Consider the following 25,664-nt stretch of genomic DNA (forward strand, 5'->3'; position numbering starts at 1 on the left):
TAATTAGTTACTTATTTAGCAAAAAAAACAAACACAAGGGACAACCTGTACAATATTCAATGGCTGAATCTGAATGTTTATTTAACGTTTGCAATAGACCATAACATTCATGTATCATTCACCCTGAGATGTGATCTTTTCCATTCTGTTACATACAGAGCATCCAATTCTAAGGAAATTCTGCTGAAAATGTGCAAAGATGTGCTATTGAAAGACAGTTCTGTGACAGGGAGTGAAAGCCATGACAATCACCATGACATATGACGTACCTATGTAGAAGCACACAGGACGGATTCTGCATATTCTATCACATGGTTTCCATTACAAGTTAGAGCTTTGTTTTGCATGTAATGTTTTTGTAAATGCATATCATGGTTATGTCTATGTTACAGTGACAAGGAGTGAGAAAAGCGAACTATAGCCCTTGCACTTGAGGTTGTGGGAATATTTACATTATGTCAACACGGTAGGCTGTACCTCCTCGGAGACACAGATGTAGAACTCGTAACTTGAAATCTGGATTTTGAACTACCTCAGCCCTCTGCACAAGCCAACTTTTTCCCCATTTAGCCTCAGGCCTGCCATAAATTGTTGTCATGACATATCTGTAATTGTTGAAAGAAACATACCTTCAATCCTTATAAAAAGGGTCACTTTTTTCTATTCTCTAAATTTGGTTAAAACAAATCATCATGTGCTGTGCAAATGTATTGTATTTGTTTTTAAATAAAAATAGATACATAATAAGAGTTATAGTGAAGTCATAATACCTGTAATATTTCATTTAAATAAAAGCATCTATTACAGATATGAAATCTGAATTGACTGATTTAAAAGTTTAAAGCTCAGATTTGAGACTACTGTACACCACTGGGCATGCCTTCCCATCCGGTTGGACAACTGGTTCCATTGTGGCTCAGTGAAGCAGTGGGTGTCCTTGGAGGAGAGCTTATGTCCCATACCATGCTCCATTCCATGGCTCATATTTGCTCACTGACCCAATTCTTCTACACTCTCGTCTATAGTCCTTCCTATTCTTCAACTATGGGACCGAATTTTTAGGAAATGGCCTATATCTCATAGACCAGGTCACATCACTCCTTTATTTAACAATCCTGCATTCCCACTGGGAATGCGCACCTTCTGTTTTTTCTAGTTGGGGGTCTAGAGGGTTGGTGCATCTTAGACCTGTTATGCCTGAAGGTTCCTTCCTTTCCCTTTAGTCTCTTCAGATAAAAAAAAACCTAACAGGCAGCTTTTTTTGGTAGCCATATGACCAACTACGTTCATTTTTTAAGTTCTCACTTCTCTGATTCTTCTTACTTTAATGCCTCACTGATCTTGAAATAATGCTTTCTGAGTCTGCTACTGTATCCCACTGTGTCTTCATCATATACAATTTGCTCCTGTTTCTGACTAACCCAGAGTACCACCTCCCCTTTTATGGACTTGCTGGCAGAGAACTTGCACATTTAGATGATGAGGCCAAAGAGAAATTATTGAAGAAACCACGGCACTCGGCATAGGGGGTGCACAGGTAGGGTTCAACGTAATATTATAAAAGAAAACCTGGCACTCAAAAAATTTCTTCTTTGAAGCAAAACAATTTTATTTGCAATCCACAGACTTAGGGGGGATTCACACAAACGTGTATTGGGTCTGTGCGGGCCGCGTGGTTTTCACGCGCCACGCACAGACCAATACAAGTCTATGGGGCAGTACAGACAGTCCGTGCTTTTTGCGCAGCATTTGTCAGCTGCGCAAAAAGCGCGACATGCTCAATATCTCCGCGTATTTCGCGCATCACGCACCCATTGAAGTCAATGGGTGCGTGAAAACCACGCAGGTCGCACGGAAGCACTTCCGTGCGAACCGACTGAAACAGCGCACCAGCTGTTAAAAGGATGAATGTAAACAGAAAAGCACCACGTGCTTTTCTGTTTCCAAACATCCAAACGGAGTGTCTTTGAGATGAGCGAACCCGGACAACCGAACCGAACTTCACCGGGTTCGGCCGAACTCGTTTTGGCCGAACCCGGCAAAAAAAATTCCGGTACGCGACGTCAGGAGATAGTCACTGTCCAGGGTGCTGAAAGAGTTAAACTGTTTCAGCACCATGGACAGTGACTTCCGATCCCAATATACATGAACCTGTAAAAAAAAAAACGAAGTTCTGACTTACCGATAACTCCCGGTTTCTTCCTCCAGTCTGACCTCCCGGGATGACAATTCAGTCCAAGTGACAGCTCCAGCCAATCACAGGCCAAGCACAGGCTGCAGCGGTCACATGGACTGCCGCGTCATCCAGGGAGGTGGGGCCCGATGTCAAGAGAGGCGCGTCACCAAGGATGCGTCACCAAGGCAACGGCCGGGAGGGAAGTTCTCGGTAAGTACGAACTTTTTCTTTAACAGGTTTCTCGATATTGTGTTCGGCATTCACTGTCGAGGGTGCTGAAAGAGTTACTGCCGATCAGTTAGCTCTTTCAGCACCTTGGACAGTGACGGGCGTCGACTAGCCTCATCTCTATGATGGCGGCTGCGCGAAAATCACGCAGCCGCGCATCATACACGCAGCTGTCAAGTGGTTTTTGCGCGCGCAAAACGCTGCGTTGTTTGCGCGCGCAAAAACGCAACGTTCGTCTGAATCTGCCCTTAAATAGTGACATTTCAGTCAAAACAATAAGATCTTTCTGAAACTGTCGGATTGCTTTGGTAGAAATATCAGGAGCAGCGCTATACTGTGACATCAAGTGAAGGAATGAGCGCTCATGATAATATCAAAATCGCCAGGTGTTCTGCATAGTGCATTATATATGAACATAATTTAGAAAAAATAACATCTCATAAATTGTAAATAATACGGATATTATCATATTATTGAAAGGAAAAAAAAGGAAAGACAAATACGAACATTATTCATTAGAATGGGCTATATATACATTGTTACAGAAAATATGTTGCAGCATGAGAAAAACATTGAATACAGTTTCTTAACCTTACCGGATTGCGTTGGTAGAAATATCAGGAGCTGCGCTATACTGCGATATCCGCCGCTAGTGAAGGAATGAGCGCTAATGACTCGTATCCCGCAAGGTTTTTAAACTCGAGGCTGATCACATGATCAGCAGCTGACGGAAGTACGTAGTTTCCGTGAGAACTTCCTCTTTTGGTTACTAAGTAACATAATGTGTCAACTAGACGGGCGATGACCGGAAATGCATCTGTCACATCATTTTTATAAACTAAATCTCTTATTTAACAACATAGAGAGGAGTAAGTAACTCATGGATAATCTAAATGACATAACTTCAATGTAAATGGAATAATACGCACATAGAGAATGCATTATATGAACAATATGAGCAAAAAAAAAATATATTAACTGCATATATTTATTGAGTATTCCTCCACGGGAGTAAAGTGTTATTACGAGGTAAATAAAATCACAATCCGGTAAGTTATTTTCAAAAGGACAGCATCTCATATTGGAGTTATGACCAGCTTTCAGTCAAGCCGTTAGTCCAGCTCACCCGACTGAATCGGCTTTGATGGCAAAATATAGCTCCTACGTTTACAGGATACAAAGAAGCTGTATTTCAAAAAGTAAAAAAATAATTTAAAGTCAATTTGAAAATTTATTTAAATCACCTAAAACATTGCTTTATTTAAAAAAAATTGAGTTCAAAGGTATACATAGCCTTTAACAATATTCGCCAAGCTTTGGGATAAAAAAATTAAATTGTTATCCCAATGGTACAAGTGCAGAGTAATCATACACACAGGGCCGGTGTCAGCACCCGGCGAACTTGGGCAAGTGCTAGGGCCCGCTATCCCTGGGGGGGGGCTACCCCTTGGGAAGCCCCTGAATATGGACAGTGATGTCAGGAGCAGAGCAGTGTCCCAGGCAGAGTGTTAGTAGCGCTGGGACACTGTTAGTTAGTCCATATTTGGACAGTGATGTCAGGGGCTTCCCCACAGCCGAAGTACCGGAGCAGGGCCACTAGTAGCGCTCTGCCTGGGACACTGCTCTGCTCCTGACATCACATTCCATATATGGACAGTGATGTCAGGAGAAGAGCAGGAGTAACAGGCAGAGTGCTAGTAGTGCTCTGCCCAAGACTATAGCTCTGGGATTGTATATGGACAGTGAAGGCAGGGGCGTCTCCTAAAGCGGAATCCCCAGCCAGAGAGTCGGCAATGCTCTGGCTGGGGATTCCACTCCTAGAGGGAGCCCCAAAGGTGCTACCTATAGGAAGGGGGCTGTGTGGCATTACCAAGGAGGCGGCTGTGTGGCACTACCAGGAAGGGGGGCTATGTGGCACTATCAGAAAGGGGGGCTGTGTGGCACTACCAGGTAGGGGGGCTGCGTGGCACTACCTGGGAGGGGAGACTCTGGCAGTACCTGGGAGGGGGGCTGTGTGGCATTACCTGGGAGGGGGCTGTGTGGCACTAGATGAGAGGGGCGTTGTGTGGGACTACCAGGAAGGGGGCTGTGTAGCACTACCTGGGAGGGGAGGGCTGTGTGGCACTACCTGAAATGAGGGAGCTGTGTGGCACTAACTGGGAGGGGGGCTGTGTGGTACTACCTGAGAGAGGGGGGATGTGTGGCTCTACCTTGGAAGGGGGCTGTGTGGCACAACAGAGGGTACTAAATTTATGGGGTACAAACTGGTGGCCCTAACTTCTGCATGGGGCATAAACAGGTCCTAACGTCTATATGCGGGCACAAAGTGATGTTTTCTGCCATTTTACTGCCATCGTGAGTTCCCCCGCTACGGGGCCTACTAAGTCTGAGTCGACCAAGGGCCCACATAAATCTGGAGCCGGCCCTGGGTACACACATGCGCTTCTTTGGTCCCTGATACTTGGCGCTGCATTCTGAGAAAGGAGCCCTTATACATTTATGGTGGGGCCGTCTCTATTTCAATGGGCAGCATGTAATGCTTAATTTTTCCTGTCGTCGAGCTGTAGGAGAATTGAATACTTGATACTTTGTTCCCCGCAGATTATAGCTGGTTGCTGGGGATCCCTGTGCACCCTGTGATCAACTTATTTTCATGAGGACTCTTTTAGTAAAAACAGACTGTCCAAAGAATGTAGCCCCTTTGACCCCTTCCCACTGCAGCCATTTTTAATTTTTCCTCCCCCCATTCCAACAGCCATAACGTTTTCATGTTTCCATTTACATAGCCGTTTGAGGGATTTTTTCTTTTTGTGAGACAAGTTGTAGCTTTTATTGGCACCATTTAATGTACGATATACTGTAATGTACTGAGAAACTTTTCGAAAATTATTTTGTGGCATGGAATTGAAAAAAACCCAATAAATCCTCAATTGTCTTTTGTTTTTGTTTTTACAGTGTTCACCCTGTGGTAAAAAATTATGTTTTATCTTAATTCTGCGGGTTAATGCGAATACAGCGATATCAAACATACATAGTTTTTTTTATGTTGAACAACATTTACAAAATAAACACAATTTGCTAAAAAATACATTTGTTCTGTGTTGCCATATTTTGAGTCCCATAAGTTTTTTATTCTCTGTCGATAGAGCTGTGTAATGGCTTGTTTTTTGCAGGCCAAGGTGTAGTTTTTATTATTACCATTTTGGGGTACATGCGACTTATTTTTATTTTTATTCCATTGTGTTGGGGAGGCAAGTTTACAAAAAAACAGTAATTCTGGCTTTTTCTTTTTATTGACAATATTCACAGGGTGCAATAAATAATGTTATTTTGGAGTAGTTCAGGCTTTTACCGATGCGGTAATACCAATTATGTTAACTTTTTTCATAGTTTACCTAACTTTAAGGGAAAACTTTTTTTTAGTCCTACTAGGGGACTTGAACAAGCGATTGTTAGATCGCTGGTACTACACACTGCAAATTTTATGTATTGCAGTGTATTGTGCTTTTTCGTTATTCTATTAAGCCCTGCCTTTGCAGGGCTTAATAGGAGGACAAAAATGGCGGTCCAGAGGGCCTTCATTAGGCCCCCAGACTGCCATGACAACCATCGGCATGGAGTAACAGAGGGGGCCGAATCCTGTCTAAAAGCTTAGATGCCGCAGTTGCTATCGACCATGGCATCCAAGCAGTTTAAGGGCCAATATTGAAGTACCTCTGATCCTGGCTATTAGAGCAGGGTGCAAACTTACACTCGCACCGTACAAAGCGGGCTCAGCTCATGAACCCGCTCCATACTTCCTCTACCAACATCCGCCGTACATGTACAGCGGATGTCGAGAAGCCGGATTCACTTTATTTTTTTTACCTTTCAGCATTCCGTTAATTATAACTTTCTTATTTTTTACTTTCTTTAGACACATATTTTATGGTTCAAGTAGGTTAGTGTATAATTCATATGTTTTTTTTGTGTTTTTTGGAGCAAATCCTATCAACTATAGTTTTTAGTTTTTTTTTTTTTTACACCATTCTCTCAATCACCAACAACAATGTAATATAGTTGTATTAGATATGTGTAAGCCATGACTAAGGACCTAGCGAAGGTCTGAAACGCGTAGGCTACCGCCTTTCCTCTCCTTCCCTCTGTACTCTGGACTGTACCTACCCGTCACTTTATTTTCTCGTAGCCCTTGTGCTTCGATTTTTAACCGAGACTAATTAAACTTGGAAACTCGATTTCCGTTTTTACTAAAACTACACTCCCAGCGCTGGTTCCAACTTCCCTGGTTCTGTTGTATCTTCTGCGTGTGCCGACACGAGGATCCGTGCTGCTGACTCCTATATCCTTCCCGTGACAAGGTGAGCTGGAGGAGTTCCTTCATTTTCTTTCCTGTATTAAACAATTTTATGTTATGTGATGTATTCTGAATAAATGTGAAATAAAAGTGAAGTCTTTTTTTAATTATCTTTTTATTGCACATTATTTTATTACTTTCTTTTTTTTTTTTTTACATATGATCCCTTGTTTTTAACTATAATGTACAGGGTGGGCCATTTATATGGATATACCTAAATAAAATGGGAATGGTTGGTGATATTAACTTCCTGTTTGTGGCACATTAGTATATGGGAGGGGGGAAACTTTTCAAGCTGGGTGTTGACCATGGCGGCCATTTTGAAGTCGGCCATTTTGTATGCAACTTTAGTTTTTTCAATGGGAAGAGGGTCATGTGACACATCAAACTTATCGAGAATTTCACAAGAAAAACAAAGGTGTGCTTGGTTTTAACGTTACTTTATTCTTTCATGAGTTATTTACAAGTTTCTGACCACTTATAAATGTGTTCAAAGTGCTGCCCATTGTGTTAGATTGTCAATGCAACCCTCTTTTCCCACTCTTCACACACTGATAGCAACACCGCAGAAGAAATGCCTCCCGATCTGACCCCCTTAGACTTTTATCTTTGGGGTCATCTGAAGGCAATTGTCTATGATGTGAAGATACGAGATGTGCAGCAACTGAAACTACGGATACTGGAAGCCTGTGCTAGCATTTCTTCTGCGGTGTTGCTATCAGTGTGTAAAGAGTGGGAGAAGAGGGTTGCATTGACAATCCAACACAATGGGCAGCACTTTGAACACATTTTCTGCTTCTTTTTCATGTTATTAGAACTGACTCGCTGGTGCCCATGCTGCACGCTGGGTAAAGTCTTCACAGCATGTCTGTTTTTCTTTCTTGAAATCTATATTCACTATGCAGAGCCTTTATAAGGGGCCTTCTATTACTCTCAAAAGGTGCCTTACGGCAGATACATTTTTAAAGAAAGGACAGTCACGTTATGAAGATTATACATAGCATGTTGCAGAGGATTCGAGCAAATTGGAGCTTATAGAAGATGGATACAGAAGATGCCGATGAACTACTTGGCATTAGAGATAAGGGAATCTGTTTTGACACCATTTTACTGATAGGAAAATTTTCTATTATAGAGATGTATTTTCTTTATATAAAACAATGATGTCGTCCATGATTTTATATGGGGGAAATATGGCTCTGTAGTAGAAAATGTGCTCATTAGTGAAGAGCCAGCAAAGCAAATTTTTACACATTCGCTCATCTCAACTTGGCAGATTTGCTCAAGAAAGTATTCTGTCTGACTAAGCATTTTGTTTAAAATGAGGGGAACTCTATAAACTGTTCATTGTTACAGACTAAAACTAAGAGAGAAGAACAATAATAATGAAGTGATGTTGTTTAACTTATTTGCAATTAACCATTATAGCCATGTTACCCACACACGTATGTAGACATTAATGATTATTCCTTTACTTATTTATAAAATACTATAAGGCTACATTCAGACATAGAAAATATTTTCCACTGCAGATTTCACTGCAAATCTGTAGCTGATCTTGTAGCTGATTTCGCCCTTTAGCATTCTCTAAAATCTGTGAAGATTTTTACCGCCATCGCAAATTCACTACTTTTCCTCTACCATTCCTGCAAGAGCAAGCACTATTAATATTTAGAATAAAGTATTTTGTAATATATGTAATGTTGACATTGCAAATCTGCACTATTGCAGTATTACGTGCAATTTGACAAATTTCATCCTTTAGCTTCTTCCTCTTAATTAACAATTGTATTACTTTTTAGATTATTTGGTCCTTGACCAGTGGTGTACATAAAAGAGAGGGGGTCCCAAAGCAAAGATAACAATGGACCCTCATTATAGTGCTGGGTTTTACTTCTCAAAACATAAGGGCCCAATGTTTGTTTCCCCCTCCACACTCTTTGCATGACCCCTGGGCCAATTACCCACCCACTTATTTGCTAATAAAGCAGTTCTTCTGGAGTGGGGAGTCATGCACAGGTTTCTCATCACCCATTATCAAAAGGCACGGGACTAACCAGGCCAGGGCCCACTGTGTATAGGCACTTGACTTTCATTGTGTTATTTTCTAATGTTTATGTTGTTTAGAGACAGTACCAGTTTCCAAAATGTAATTGTGAGACATCAGTCGGACTGATGGATAAATGGTAAAGATGTAGAACTTGTGTAAGTATTGTGATCATTTCCTACAAAGCTGTTCCATAGTTGTCTTTTTAAAATGAAACATATTTCCAATATTTTTTAGATAAATTTATTTTGGTCTTGTCCTAACACCTGTTGGTTGTTGACCTCGAAAGGGCCAATTTTATAGATTACCGTAATATGTAATTTATGTATAATCTGTGATAGTAACATATGGATACATAACAGCTGATCATGTCACTTGTAAGTAAAGGCAGGTGATATGTTAAATGTACAGAGCACTATGCAAGTCAAAGCCCATAACTTCTGAATTACCAATGTCTCCGCTACTCAAGAATTTTATACATTTCTATGAACTGATTATATTATTTGACAATGCAATATAGTTGGGATTGCCATAATATCCAATTATAACTATTTAGATATTAAAGGCATATTGCAAACATATCGCTGTAAACTTTATGCAGACAGTTCCAACATGTGTATATATGTGATGAAAAAACGAGTTCCTCCAACATATCCAACTAAAAGGGTTCACTGTAGAGATAATACCCCTATGTTATAGCAATAAAATACATAAGAATACGTCTAAAAGGAAGTACCCTAGGAGCGAGAGTGTTTGGCATGCCGCTCATACAATTTTATTTACTGTTTGATGTGTTTGAGATCTCTTTCTTTCGTAAGCATGGAATAAAATTGGCGTGAGGAGAACAGTGTCGAAGAGTGTTGCACTATTGTTTCCTTTCTTTTCCATACTGGAGACATAGGTACTTTATTCTGGTGGAGGACGGCGGGGAACCGTTTGTGTCTACATAGAACTACAGGTGCCAGCGGTACTACCTACACCCACACTGGATCGTGAATTATCTATCGTATATAGACTGTGGGAGAGTGTTCATACTAACCACACGTTGGACTGCCTTTCACAGTGACGTTCAAGCGGTAAAAACGTTGTGTTTTGTCGAGTACCCTATCTGTTTAGGTCAGTATAATCATGGGCATAAATTAGAAGGGGAAATTTTTAGGTAAAAATAGGCGAAATGTTCTACATATTTGAAGATAATATGAAAGATATCTGGGTACATGTTATGGTTCTTTACAAATATTAGAAATAAAGTATTAGAAGGAAATAAAGCTTGGTAGGTGATTGTAAAAGCGAAAAATCACAACCTCCATCATAAAAATGACTAAATATATTTTTGTTCCTAGGTATTTTTGTAATTTGACAAAAGTAGTGAAATGGTAATTTCATATAATTAGACATAATCAATATCCACTAAGTCAGGCAATATAGCAATATAACATTGCTTTCTTTGAAGTTATGTAATGTCCACTTGCCTGAGTATTTGCTCAATAATTTTGCTGGTTATGACCTTCATAACAGTCAGAGTAAAATTTCCATAAAATTGAGCATATTTTGTATTTGGTAACATGGTCAAGGGCATATATAGGTAGATCATGCAACTGCTATATGGCCCCTGGAGGGGGAGTCCAGATCAGATTGGCTGCAATCCTGAATTAACCCAATTTTTATGGAAAGGAGATGGAGGGCAAACAAGCACCAAGTCCTCGTGTCCCAGGTGTTTAGAGATGTGGTAGTGTTTCCCAGTACAAGAAGAGGTCCCCATTTTAACGTTTGGTATGGGACTCCCTCATCTCTCCCCTGATCATAGTAGTTTGTGGGGGTGTAAATCAAACTTCTGCATGAAGTTTTTGTGTTTTCCATGTGATCCTGTGGGGTTTTTTAAGGTTGGAGAAACAAAGAAAAGGGACCAATATGAGTGTAAATATACTCTATTCAGTGCCATATCATATATAATACTAATGCCAGTACATAGTTGCCATGTACATGTAGCTGACATTCTTTAGACTAAATACCTGGTCAAGCACAAAGATGACAGACATCCCGAGTTAAAGTATACAAGTAATTATATAAAATCTATGGCACTATATAAATCAGAAATAAATAGAAAGTTCTACTTTAGATCTGGCAAGCTAACATAGAATGTACATGTTGACTGAGTCCTCTTCAGGTTTAGAGAATGTCCTGGCATCAGTCTCGCTGACCCCAGCCTTAAAAAATGCAATGCATAATAAACATGTGCACTGCCAGGCAATTACAATATAAGAAGTCTGTAAATCCATATATCTTAAGAACAAGCAAAAAAAAAATTGTATATATAATTCACACAATCCAATTTCTGACTCATCCATTCTAAATTCTAAACATTCTCCATAACCTTCATATAACTACAAGAAAGATGTAACATAATGGGACGTAAAGAAAACAGGTGCTGAACATATTGAACTTTCCATGTAAAGTATACATTCTTACCTTTGATTCATTAAAACTAATTTTCAGCAAAGCAAAGTAAATAGCCTCTATTATGTCTTTATCATCTCTTAACATCCTAACCCTTTGCATCAAGAAACGTCACTCTCTGACAGAGTAAGAAATGCATTTACATGGTTTAAACTCTTAAATTGTCTCTTTCGATTAATTCCCCATCATAGAGCAGTCTGGAAGCCATTACTCAGTAACTCTTCATTGTAATTGCTTGCAGCTGAGCATCTATTCCTTGGTAACATAAGAATGAAAGAGAACTCAGTTGGTAACAAGTGCAATTGATTCCATTTAGAAATCCCTTGGTGCCGTGCCATGTTTGGCCTGCATGAGAGGAAACAAGAGGGTTTTTTTGGGGCCAGGAAATGATTTGGCAGACATAAGATGGTTTGTATGTGGCTGGCCTTCACTTTTCAGCTGGTCCTTGTTATAACTGAGACTCGGGGGCTCCTGCTTTTTATGGTGTTTTTTTTGGTTCTAAATAAGCACAATACATTTTTTACTCAATTCTATTTAATCAAATAGCAAATTGAAGTTTTCCTTCTACAGAATCTGTTACTATCCTCCCTACTCCCAGCAGAGCCTAAGGTAAAATAAAACCAACCCAGCATTATCTAATATTCTAACAAACCCAAACTGGGATGATAGATGAATTACGTGGTAAAGTGTGTCATTTTTAAGCATAATATATATTTATAACAAATGCTGAAAATTAACCCTAAGGCTACAGGCACATGACCGTTGTTTTCGTCAGTGTGCTATCTGTTTTTTTTAACAGATAGCCCACTGTCCCATTCATTACAAAAGCCTCATAAACATGACCGTGGTTTTCACAGATTCTTATGGGGGCGGTGGAACTGAGCCGCAAAACTCAGAGCAGGTCCTATTCCTATGGGTGATTGCGGCTCAGTCTCCCTATTCAAGTGCATGGCGAGGTGAAATCCATGCCATCTGTGTTTTGCGGATCCGTTTTTTAAAGAACCGTAAAACACAAACAGTTGTGTGCATGAAGCCTAAGGTAAAGTTGGACATTTTAATTTTAAACTTTGCATTTTTAGGATTTTGGTTTTCAAGTTGTGTTAGGAATCAGATGTTTAAGTTAATTATTTTATTTATTAAAATAGTTTCTATAAAATGTCAATTAATTTAAAAAAACGGAAGAAAAATGTCCCATAAAAATGTCAGGAGACTTCATGTTTACTGAGCAATTTAAGAGGATTATCTCATGTATTTCATCTTAGATTTATTAATAAGTTATATCTGTAGAATAGAAATAATGTGTTTGTTAATTTCTATTTAAATATTGTAGCTATTTTTTTCTAAACTTCCCTGGTGACAGCCATATTAGAGGCACACCGTTCCTGGGGTGTCTGTATAGACCAGGGGTCTCAAACTCGGCCGGGTAAGTGGGCCGCATATAGAAAAAATGGGAAGTTGACGGGCCGCATCACCTTCAAATTTGATACAATGCAAAATTATTGTTAATCAATTAGTTATTTGAACTACTATAACACTATATTACTATAATAATAATAATAATAATAATAATAATACTACTACATTACTATAATAATACCGCTAGGTTTAAAATTTGAGATATTTCTCCACGTGCTTATTTCAACAATCCAGCTGCCGCAGTGCCCTCTGTGGATGCCTCCGCAGTGCCCTCTGTGGATGCTGCCGCAGTGCCCTCTGTGGATGCTGCCGCAGTGCCCTCTGTGGATGCTGCCGCAGTGCCCTCTGTTGATGCTGCCACAGTGCCCTCTGTTGCTGCTGCCACAGTGCCCTCTGTATATGCTGCCACAGTGCCCTCTGTAGATGCTGCCACAGTGCCCTCTGTAGATGCTGCCACAGTGCCCTCTGTAGATGCTGCCACAGTGCCCTCTGTAGATGCTGCCACAGTGCCCTCCGTAGATGCTGCCACAGTGCCCTCCGCAGATGCTGCCACAGTGCCCTCCGCAGATGCTACCACAGTGATATCAGGGGCTTGCCCAGAGCTGGAGTCCCGGAGCAGAGTCGCTTCTGGCACTCTGCCTGGGATTCCAGCTCTGCTCCTGACATCACTGTCCATATATGGACAGATGTCAGGGGCAACCCTAGAGCTTGAGTCCCGGGCAGAGCGCTAGTAAGCTCTTCCTGGGACTCCAGCTGTTCTCCTGACATCACTGGGACTCCTGCTCTGGGGAAGCCCCTGACATCATTGTTGATGTATGGACAGTGATGTCAGAGACTTCCCCAGAGTCCCGGAGCAGAGCCGATAATAGCGCTCTGCCCGGGACTCTGCTCTGGGGAATACCCTGACACACTGTCCATATATGGGCAGCGTTGTCAGGGAATTCCACAGAGTCCCGGAGCAGAGCCTGTACTAGCGCTCTGCCCGGGACTCCGCTCTGGGGAAGACCCTGACACACTGTCCTTATATGGGCAGCGATGTCAAGGAATTCCACAGAGTCCCGGAGCAGAGCCTGTACTAGCGCTCTGCCCGGGACTCCGGCACTGGGGAAGCCCCAGACATCGCTGTTCATATGTGGACAGCGATGTCAGGGAATTCCACAGAGTCCTGGAGCAGAGCCGATACTAGCACTCTGCTGGTACTCCGCTCTGGGGAAGACCCTGACACACTGTCCATATATGGGCAGCTATGTCAGGGAATTCCGCAGCGCCCCGGAGCAGAGCCGATACTAGCGCTCTGCCCGGGACTCCGCTCTGGGGAAGACCCTGACACACTGTCCTTATATGGGCAGCGATGTCAAGGAATTCCACTGAGTCACGGAGCAGAGCCCGTACTAGCGCTCTGCCCGGGACTCCGGCTCTGGGGAAGACCCAGACATCGCTGTTCATATGTGGACAGCGATGTCAGGGAATTCCAGTCTCGGAGCAGAGCCGATACTAGCGGCTCTGTGTCCCCCGGGCCGCAGATGACAGCCCCAGGGGCCGCATGCGGCCCGCTGGCCGCGTGCTTGAGACCCCTGGTATAGACAGTACAGCAGGGGGTGTGCGCTTTATGGCAGCTAAAATGAATAGGAGTCAAATTACAGAGAAATGTCATAGATTCTTACAGTCTCCAGGAAGAGATGGAGTCAAGTTCCCTCTAATAGAGTCCAGGGAGTGACAGAGGAGATGAAAACAGAGCCTATAGCCTCGTGCAGACTTCCGACACCGCTTCCACGGCCATTTTTGACGGATCCGTGTGCCCATTTTAGCGGCCGTGTGCACTCCCGTGTGTACTCCGTGTTTCCGTTTCCGAGCGCCGAGCATGGTACTGTCCAGGGTGCTGAAAGAGTTAATGGGCTGCACTGATCGGCGGTAACTCTTTCAGCACCCTGGACAGTACCATGCTCGGCGCTCGGAAAATACAATTGTAATGAAATTTAAATTTTTTTTAAAAAAGTTCATACTTACTTTCCTCCTGTTCGGTCTCTAGCGATGACGTTTCATCCATGTCACTGCTGCAGCCAATCACAGGCTGAAGTGGCGGTCACGCACTTCAGGATGACGTCAGAAGGCCGGCCTCCAGGGATGACGCTTCATCCCATGTGACCGCCTCTGCAGCCAATCACAGGCTGCAGCGGCCTCTGCAGCCAATCACAGGCTGCTGCATCACAAAGGAAGGTCGGAGTGGAGGAAGAAGAGGGACTCGTCACCAAGACAACGACTGGGTACATATGAACTGTTTTTTATTTTATTTTTAATCAGCAGCCTCTTTTCTCTATTAGTGATTGATAGAGAGAAGTGGCTGCCGATTAGTGTAATATTTCTGTAATGTATTTCTGCCTGCCCAGCCGTTGCTAGGCAATGGCTCTATCACACACAGACGGCACACGGATGCCTTCCATGTGCCTTCAGTTTTTTTGAAGGCCCCATTGACTTGCATGGGCCTCACGGTCACGAAATCTCGGACCAATAGGACATGCTCTACTTTGGATCGGAACGGAGCAACGGGACCATCAAAAGAACGGAAGTGTGCATGGCCCCATTGAAATGAATGGGTCAGGGTGCTAGCCGTCAGAAAAAGTGGACATGAGGCCTTATCTGTGTATATAGTGCATATTGTTACCATCCTGCCTTTTCTAGGCTTCCAGCAGTACATTAGAGTTGTTAATAGCTCGCTCACCCTATAATGATAATGAGATGATGAGGCTCATTCTGCCCCAGTCTACACAGCAAAGCTGACATTTGAGTGGCAGAAAATAAAAATTTACTTATTGTGTTTACTTTAGTGGCCAGTATGACAAATTGAAAATGTCTAGATTAGTTTTCTATAGACAGTTAAATGACAAAAAGATAAAAAACACAAGCAAAAATAAAAAAATCTGAGACACTTTTGAGTTTAGAGGCTTGTATGAACTGTCCATTGAGCTTTGATTCATACTGGTCTCACCCTGATTGTTCATATGCCTTATTTAGATTTAGACATCAGTCATCTGCATATTATTTTACAACTTAAGTAACAAATGTATGTATAATGTGCAATAATAACAATATCCGATACAATACCAAATCAGCAGACATAAGGCAAGGTCGACATTAAGCATTTGTACCAGCAGGTGCTGATGCTCATCAATGGATGCCATTTTAAAGCCCGTATCACACGTCGCAGACTTAAAGCAGATATGAGACTGAGAATGTATGAACATACCCTTACAGTTTACAGTATGCGTGCATAGTATAACTGTATCTGTCTATCCATCTGTCTATATAAACACATGCAAAGAATTACAATGCATTACGTATAATGCATTAGTCCCAAATGACATCATGTATGAGACTAGGGCTGTATGGCGTTGAAACATTCATGATAATCGTGTGTAGTAAGCATGGTAAATTGCATTGCGATGTGCAATATTTCATGCAAAGATACACTCAGAAATTGCATGTGTACATACGTTTTTATGCATCTGCTATATTGCAATCTCACAAAATCCAAGTGTGTTGGATTTTTTGCAATTATCACAGAAATCCATTTGGGACCCCTCCTCTAAATTCCTACAATTGCTACTAGCATATTCCAGACCATAGCATAATCCAGACCTGCATTTACAATTATGCAGGATGTTAGTGGTAACAGTCAGCAAGCTTGATTAAAGAAATCAGAACTGAGCTCCTCTAATGCAGTAGGAGAGTTTGGCCATACAATTAATGGCTATTTTCGGAATAATCATTTGGCCGATAATTATTCCTCTTGATTCCCCTATACACATGCACGCTTGGCTCGGTCGAGCGTACATTCGTTCTCAATAAAGAGAAGGGAGAAAGATGCTGCCAGGCTCCTCTGGTAACGGTTTATCTCCTTGTAAACAAAAGGATCGGGTGTGTTGAAATCTAACATGCCCGAGCCTTCTATCACCCATCATCTAGACACTGCCATACACATTAGATGGTCGGCCAGTCCCGCCGAAAGGTTCGTCCGACATACATCTAATGTGTATGGCTATCTTTAGTTTTTCCTACTGCAGTTCCTGGTGCACTCTTCCCAGTGTGCAAATCACAAGAGCAGGTTCTGTACGGGCTATATAGCATACAGCCTGTAAGAGAAGAGGCATTATTGTCAGTATTAATCATCAGAACAAAATATGGATTAGGGTTTGAGACAAAGATCAAAGGATAGTCAGCAAGGTTAGAAATAGTCGGTCTTTGAAAAGCCCTTAAGCTTCTTGCTCCCGAAAATCCAGCAAAGCCTTCCTAACACATTTACTTTGCAGTAGGACCGGCATCAACACCAGGCAAACTTGGGCAAATGCCAGGGTCAACAGGTTTTGGCGGGCCCATAGAGATAAGGATAAACTTGCTTCATGCATGTCAAGCTGATGGGAATAGAAAGGGATCTACTGTGACCCATTTCCATTTTGGTTAAAAGCAACACGAGATTGATTGGATGTCTCTAAAGGTAGTGAGCTTATCTCCAAAAGTAGTGAACTGTACATGAGAGTGGCTATTAAATCACATTCTAACACAATGCATTAAGGTTGCAAGTGATGTATCTTGGATCTGTTATTCTGAGCTGGAATCAAGCTAATTTGTTGCGAAGTTATGTGGAAGTTGGATGTAAAAGTTTCCCTCTTTAGATACACAATAATGCAGTTTAATAACATTTGTACAAGTTTTCCCTATTTTTACAAGTCCTGGATACTTTGGAAAACAACGACAATATGGCAGATTACATTTAACCCGTTAATTTTTTTTTTACATCGGCCATTCAGGGTAGTTCAGGGCTTTTCACGGCGGCACTTCAGAAGAAGTATTCCCGCATCGGGTGGGGTGCTCTGAAGCCCGGGCTGTTGGTAACAGCCTCGGCCCTCAGGGCAACAATAAATGACTAGATGTAGTCTTCGATCATATTTAACCCCTCAGATGCGGCGGTCAATAGCGACCGCCACATCTGAGTGTTTTTAAAGGAACTCCGTTCCTGATTCTCTTCAGCCTGGCGCCGATGCCCGTAATTAGACTGCATTTTTCTTCTTACCTTCTGACTTTAGAGGAAGGGGGCATCCTCTCTCACCCCACTGGCACCCCGCGATGGTTTCTGTGCCAATGGTTTCTTTGGCAGCTCGGGGCTAACAAAGGACCCAGGTCTGCCTCTAGTGATTGCCTTTTAGACCATGCCAGAGGCACGGCCTAACAGATGCCTGTCATTTTAGACTGACAGGCAATAATACACTGCAATACAGAAGTAATATATAAAATTATTAAAGATCGCATAGTGAAGTCCCCTAGTGTGACTAAAAAAAAGTTAAAAAAAAGTTGAATAAAGTTTGAAATAAATAAATAAGAGTCCCAAGTAAAGAAAAAAAAGAAAAAACCCACTTTTTCCCATTACAAAATACTTTATTATGAAAAAAAGTAAAAAGATACACATATTTGGTATCGCCGTGTCTGTAACGACACGAACTATAAAACAATTACGTTATTTAATGCCGTAAAAAATAAAATAAAAAACAATGCTGTTTTCTGTTCATCCTGCCTTCAAAAAAATTTGATAGAAAGTGATCAAAAAGTCGCATCTACTCCAAAATGGTACCAATAAAAACTACATGTCGTCCCGCAAAACAAATACAGCTATGTCAGCAGAAAAATAATAAAGCTATGGCTCTTGAAATATGTCGACACAAAAACAAATAATTTAAAAAATAAAAGTGTTTTTACTGTGTAAAAGTAGAAGAAAATAAAAAACCTATATAAATATGGTATCACCGCAATCGTAATGACCTGCTGAATAAATGTAATTCTGTTATTTATACCACACAGTAAACGGCGTAAATTTAAGACGCAAAAAATAATGGCGAAATTTCCGGGATTTTTTCACTATCCCACCAAAAAAGTTAATAAAAAGTTAATAAATTATATGTACCCCAAAATGGTGCTATTAAAAATACAACTTGTCCCACAAAGAAAAAGTCCTTATACAGCTATGTCGACGGAAAAATGTAAAAGTTGTAGCTCTTTAAATGCGACGATAGAAAAACGTACAAATTTGCTTGGTCACTAAAGTTTAAAATACATTCGTTATTAAGGGGTTAAAATGATTAATCATGGGAATATAAATATAATATCAGTATGGGAATGGATCATTCCAAAATCCGAAGCCATCTATTCAATTTAAAGCTTCTTTTTGAGGAATAAAGACTATTTTTGATAACTTCGTGTAAGAGTCATGATAAAAAAAATATGGAATATACCCCCATGATAATTGTTATTTTAGATGTTATAAATAAATTAATAAGAAATATTTTTCTTCTCAACAATATTAAAAAAATATTAATAATATAAATAATGTTAATACCAGTATTTGTGAAACCCCCATTTTAGGGCAGGAAGACCTTTTCTCCAGTTAAGGCAGACTGGTCTATGACTTTTTGTCATTTTCTAGAACAAATATTTATAAAGATAAATGACTGATAGGACGCATGTCTTTTTTTTTTTGCGAAAACTTTGTCATTATTTAGTACCAGAGAAATAGACACACTTATAACACATATTTTTAATCATACAACTGGAAGAGATTATAATGATTTTTATTAGGCCCATTTCACATCACATTTATGTTCATACAGTTGAAACAGAGATTCCAAGAAAAAAAAAATATAATCTATTCAACTATATGCAAAAAGAAATATGCAACTATCTGGCATACAGCTGTAGATGTCTGTCATATAGGTGTCTCTTCTTTCGGTATTTAATAAAGTGGCAGCCTGTAGGGTGTCATCCGCCGGTGGTGGTGGTGCAGGGGCCCGGTGAAGGTTTGACACGGCCATAGCAGAAAAATACAAGAGTTTGTCTTAATATGACAGGCTCAACAATTAGGCATGCTTCAGGCAAACGGTGATGTCTGGCTGCTTATCGGTGGAAGACAGAGTCAGGGGCGCCGCTTCATAATACAGGGGGTTGACTGGCAAACCCCTGGCCTAGTAGGCCGCAACTGACTGACTACTTCCCTGCTGGCTGTCCACGTAGGAAAGCTCCTGCCTGTACCCTGCACTCGACACACACACCTGCAGGGAGGCCCCAGCCGGTCACAAGCAACTTGCTTCAGGACCTCTACCACAGGCCCAATGAAAAGTGTGCTTTATACCCACGCTAGACACCGCTCTTTAATATTTACATAGCAGCTATTAAAAACTCTCTCTGTTGCGCAACACAGCTCAGGTTTCTCACAATCTTTCACCCGATACTGAACACTGACAGGTGGGAAAACCAGAGTTTTATACATAGGCGCCGACCCCAGCGTAATGATACAGCGTTGTCATGCTGCACGTTGCCACCTTCTTATAACACGGCAAAGCAGACAAAATAACATCCAGGCCATACATCCTGGCACCAACAGCTTTAGATATAAGGCAGCCAAGTTTCCTGTAAACTATAGTTTTGATAAGCCATATTCTCTGCAGCAACAATAACATATTCTTTCCCAATTTAAAACTACTGTTCCAAATGTAGCTCAGCCACATTGCAATCTTTAATATTTCTATCTATTATCTGCTGCCAAATGCATCGAATACCTTTTTTTTTTATATATACAATTTCAATTTAGCAGCAGCAGCAGCAGCTGGGATTTCTGGACGGAGCACCTGTGAACTCCTGCTGTCCTCCTATTCCTTTTCCAACTCTGACAAATCAGAGTTCTATTTTGTGGGAAAAAACACAGACTCCTTGGGCTGTTTCATTAATAGCTCCTAAATATTTCAATGTTTTATATTTTCCTACACAGCCATATTTAAGTGTAAAAACTGGAGAGCCTCAAAAATTCTACTTGACAAGACAATTTACCGTATTGCAAAAAAGTTTGACATGTGTACCCTATCCGTACCCTACTGACTTGATTTTATAATAGATTCAGGCTAAAAAAGATCTCCAGTCACCCCCATAATTCTTACAGCAAATAGTTACATATTATAATATAATTCCCGGTTCTTATTTATTATAAAATCCACTTTTTTAAATTTTTTTATCTTTCAATTTCCACCAAGATTTTTCTCTCTCTGTCTCTTTCATCATAAGGTTTCTGCTTTCATTGCTTAGTGTTGTGTGAATGAATAAGAGAGGGGCAGTACTATCTGTGCCTACACAATTTTGAAAGTTTGCCACCTAATTATAGTGAGGTGGTTATCACTGAGATGGTAGTCACCTTGCTGTCACATGGGTTTTTGCACTTTTAGCTGTTTGGAGAGTTGTATAGAGCGGCAGAACACATCCTCGACCACGGCTCCATACTAACTGCTTCTCACTGCAGACAAGCAGGAACAAGGGACTCAAGAGCCCCATAGTAATGATCGCCGGTCGTCCTGGCAGTGGGGGGTCCCAGCAGTGAAGCCCTCAGTGATCTGATGTTTATCACCTATCATGTGTATAGGTGATAAATATGGTCTCTGGGATAACCCATTTATGGATATAATGGAGTGGTAAAAAATACCCACCAAGATGAAAACATTAAATTCACACCACGTTTGTGGTACTGATGACATATACGCTGAGAAAATCGAATGCGTATAGGCAGATGTGCTTTAGACTTTAACAGGCAAATGTATTTCAAAAGGTTATAGGTTTGACTAGGATATTTTGGAATCCCGCAGCTTCAGTTGTGTTGAAAAGCATAGTTGACTGCACTTTTCTATTCAACTGTTAACAAAAAATGTATACTGTGCAGTAAATGTTTTTTTTCTTCTTAATGACAGATAATGACAGACATATGCAACTGTATGGGCATACAGATTCATACGTCTGTCTATACAATCGGTCTGACCATTTGGAATGGTCACATCCAACATAAATACCAAACGCAATGTGAATTAAGCCTTACTTATTGCGCACAGTATAACCCCTTTTTTTTTTTTTAATGACTTAAACCCATTCCCTTATCAGTTAAAACCACATAGTCTGAATTTGTGAACTCCTACAAGATAGAGCTCCATAAATGTCTGCAGACTGGATGTTGTTTTCTTGGCATACATTCACACGACCGTATCGGATTCACGCGTGTGAAAAACGCACATGAATCTGGTCCGTGTATGTTGCGTTATGCATTAGTTTGCATTGCGAGTGGCATGCATTTTTCACGCACTCGCAAAGCACATCTTTTTTTTTTTTCAATGGAATTGATGCGCAAATCACGCACAGCACACGGATGTCCATCCGTGTGCTGTGCGTGATTTTCACACACCCATTGACTTCAATAGGCACGTAGGTGCGTGAAAAACGTACCAATATACACTACTGTTCAAAAGTTTGGGGTCACCCAGACAATTTTGTGTTTTCCATGAAAACTCCCACTTACACTACCGTTCAAAAGTTTAGGGTCACTTAGAAATTTCCTTATTTTTGCAAGAAAAACACAGTTTTTTTCAATGAAGATAACATTAAATTAATCAGAAATACACTCTATACATTGTTAATGTGGTAAATGACTATTCTAGCTGCAAATGTCTGGTTTTTAATGCAATGTCTTGACTATATTTTCTAGTCATTTTGCAACTCATTTGATAAATATAAGTGTGAGTTTTCATGGAAAACACAAAATTGTCTGGGTGACCCCAAACTTTTGAACGGTAGTGTATATTTATCAAATGAGTTGCAAAATGACTAGAAAATAGTCAAGACATTGACAAGGTTAGAAATAATGATTTTTATTTCAAATAATAATTTTCTCCTTCAAACTTTGCTTTTGTCAAAGAATGCTCCATTTGCAGCAATTACAGCATTGCAGACCTTTGGCATTCTAGCTGTTAATTTGCTGAGGTAATCGGAAGAAATTTCACCCCATGCTTCCAGAAGGCCCTCCCACAAGTTGAATTGGCTTGATGGGCACTTCTTGCGTACCATACGGTCAAGCTGCTCCCACAACAGCTCTATGGGGTTGAGATCTGGTGACTGCGCCGGCCACTCCATTACAGATAGAATACCAGCTGCCTGCTCCTTCCTTGCATAATTTGGAGGTGTGCTTTGGGTCATTGTCCTGTTGTAGGATGAAATTGGCTCCAATCAAGCGCTGTCCACAGGGTATTGCATGGCGTTGCAAAATCCCTTTTACCTTGTACAAATCTCCCACTTTACCAGCACCAAAGCAACCCCAGACCATCACATTACCTCCACCATGCTTGACAGATGGCGTCAGGCACTCTTCCAGCATCTTTTCAGTTGTTCTGCGTCTCACAAATGTTCTTCTGTGTGATCCAAACACCTCAAACTTCGATTCGTCTGTCCATAACACTTTTTTCCAATCTTCCTCTGTCCAATGTCTGTGTGCTTTTGCCCATATTAATCTTTTCCTTTTATTAGCCAGTCTCAGATATGGCTTTTTCTTTGCCACTCTGCCCTGAAGGCCAGCATCCCGGAGTCGCCTCTTCACTGTAGACGTTGACTCTGGCATTTTGCGGGTATTATTTAATGAAGCTGCCAGTTAAGGACCTGTGAGGCGTCTATTTCTCAAACTAGAGACTCTAATGTACTTGTCTTGTTGCTCAGTTGTGCAGCGGGGCCTCCTACTTCTCTTTCTACTCTTGTTAGAGCCTGTGTGTGCTGTCCTCTGAAGGGAGTAGTACACACCATTGTAGGAAATCTTCAGTTTCTTGGCAATTTCTCGCATGGAATAGCCTTCATTTCTAACAACAAGAATAGACTGTCGAGTTTCACATGAAAGCTCTCTTTTTCTAGCCATTTTGAGAGTTTAATCGAACCCACAAATGTAATGCTCCAGATTCTCAACTAGCTCAAAGGAAGGTCAGTTTTATAGCTCCTCTAAACAGCAAAACTGTTTACAGCGGTGCTAAGATAATTGCACACGGTTTTTCAAGTGTTTTCTAATCATCCATTAGCCTTCTAACACAGTTAGCAAACACAATGTAACATTAGAACACTGGAGTGATGGTTGCTGGAAATGGGCCTCTATACACCTATGTAGATATTGCATTAAAAAACAGACGTTTGCAGCTAGAATAGTCATTTAGCACATTAACAATGTATAGAGTGTATTTCTGATTAATTTAATGTTATCTTCATTGAAAAAAACTGTGCTTTTCTTTCAAAAATAAGGAAATTTCTAAGTGACCCTAAACTTTTCAACGGTAGTATAGGACATGCTGTGAGTTTCACGCAACGGATACACGCTGCGTGAAAACTCCTGCATGTGTGAATGGCCCCATTGAAATCAATGGGTCCGTGTGCTGTGCGTGATTTTCACGCACAGTACACGGATGAGTTTTACGCTCGTCTGAATGAGCCCTTAGGCCGAATTCACACGAGCGTGTTCAGTCCGTGATATACAGTCCATATGTCGGCTGCATTTCCCGGACCGAACACACTGCAGGGAGCCGGACTCCTAGCATCATAGGTGACACTGTCTCTCTGCGGAACTACTGTCCTGTACTGAAAACATGATTATAGTACGGGACTGTTTTCCCACAGTGAGGCAGTGACAGCCAGCTCCACAGATAATTATGATGCTAGGAGCCCGGCTTCCTGCAGTGTGTTTGGTCCGGGAAATGCAGCCAACATACGGACCGTATATCACGGACCGAACACGCTCATGTGAATCCGGCCTAAAACTAATATTCAGGGATGGTTTTAAAATCCTGCATTTTAGGTGATTTTTTTGTCCTGGTGTAAAATTCTGCACCTTTACAAATTTCTGCACCTTTATAAATGTATGCAGATTCTGCATAGCAAAATATGTTATTTTTTTACTACACCATAGTATTGGGTTCTCAGAGTATTGGTTTCTTGGCACTGGCCAATGATGGAAAATCAGCCTGTCAGTTAATAAGCACTTTTTTGTTTGACAGTGTTTGATATCTATCCTTGGGGAAGCCCTACATGGCTAAATTCAATCATCATACCAGGAATACATTGGCAACACTGGCCCACATTTATTAATAATGGCATCTTCTGCACAAGGGTATTTGGAGAGGAAAAATGGCGAGAATTGCACCTAAGGCTTCGTTTACATCTGCGTCAGGGTTCCGTTCTGACGTCCCGTCGGAGCTTCCCATCAGAACAGGACCTGGACCATAGGTTTCCGTTTGCATCACCATTGATTTCAATGGTGACGGATCCGATGCCAATGGTTTCCGTTTGTCTCAGTCGTGCAAGGGTTCCGTGATTTGATGGAACCAATACCATAGTGGATTACTCGTTGTGAGAGCTCAGCCGCTCCGTTTCTCTTCGGCTTTTTCCGGAAATCAATCGCTTTGTTTTAGCGATTGGTGGGGGTCTCAGTGCTCGGACTTTCACCAATCAAAACTCCTGACATGTCACTATGACGTGTCAGAAGTTTGTTGAACGTTTAGTTACCCTAAAAAAAATGCTTGCATTTCAAAACCTCCCTAAAAAAGTCGGGAGGGAATTTTGAGGCAGAATTTTTTGCTTGGAACAAAAAACGCTGTGTGCACATACCCTAATTTTCTCTATACATCTGTTATGATCTTGCACAAGTTTGTGGGCTTGAGTTATTGTTTTAATATGAATCACTTTATATATTTTTTACCCGTTTTTCGAGTACTACAATTAAAGGTTATGTATTAACTTTGTGCAAATGTACCCAGTGACCCATCTTGGGCAAGATCATGCCCACGTTTCTCATCAATTTTCCATTTTAGAGAGGTGGGAAAAATCTCCAAAAAATTATGACGCATATTAAGTGCACCTAAAAAGGAGTCCTTCTGCACAGCAATCCTCAAATGTATGTGGTACTCGGTGCAGTCTCACTTGCATAACATGTTCGGCAATTACTGTTGTTCTGAACCAAGATTTGAAGCTTTATCCTAAGGCATATCTGGATCAGCAAGGCAAGACAAAAACTAAGAATAACTAGTGATACAGCATTCAATTATTTGTCATTAATTACCAGCACATCTCCACATACAAACCTCCTCACATAGCAATTATAGTTGATT

General features: G+C 41.0%; 1 long non-coding RNA gene across 2 annotated transcripts in view; it reads left to right on the forward strand.

The window, feature by feature from the left end:
• LOC142652944 (uncharacterized) overlaps positions 1-25,664 on the forward strand; it is a 99,921-nt gene that overhangs the window by 64,488 nt on the left and 9,769 nt on the right. Inside the window, exon 3 of one of the 2 annotated variants that reach the window (XR_012847988.1) lies at positions 159-697. The exons of the other annotated variant lie outside the window; for it this stretch is intronic. This is a non-coding gene — a long non-coding RNA (uncharacterized LOC142652944). Of the gene's footprint in view, positions 1-158; positions 698-25,664 lie in introns of those variants that run through there. 2 annotated transcript variants of the gene reach the window in all.

This window comes from Rhinoderma darwinii, chromosome 5 (assembly GCF_050947455.1).
Source record: "Rhinoderma darwinii isolate aRhiDar2 chromosome 5, aRhiDar2.hap1, whole genome shotgun sequence".
Lineage (NCBI taxonomy): Eukaryota > Metazoa > Chordata > Amphibia > Anura > Rhinodermatidae > Rhinoderma > Rhinoderma darwinii.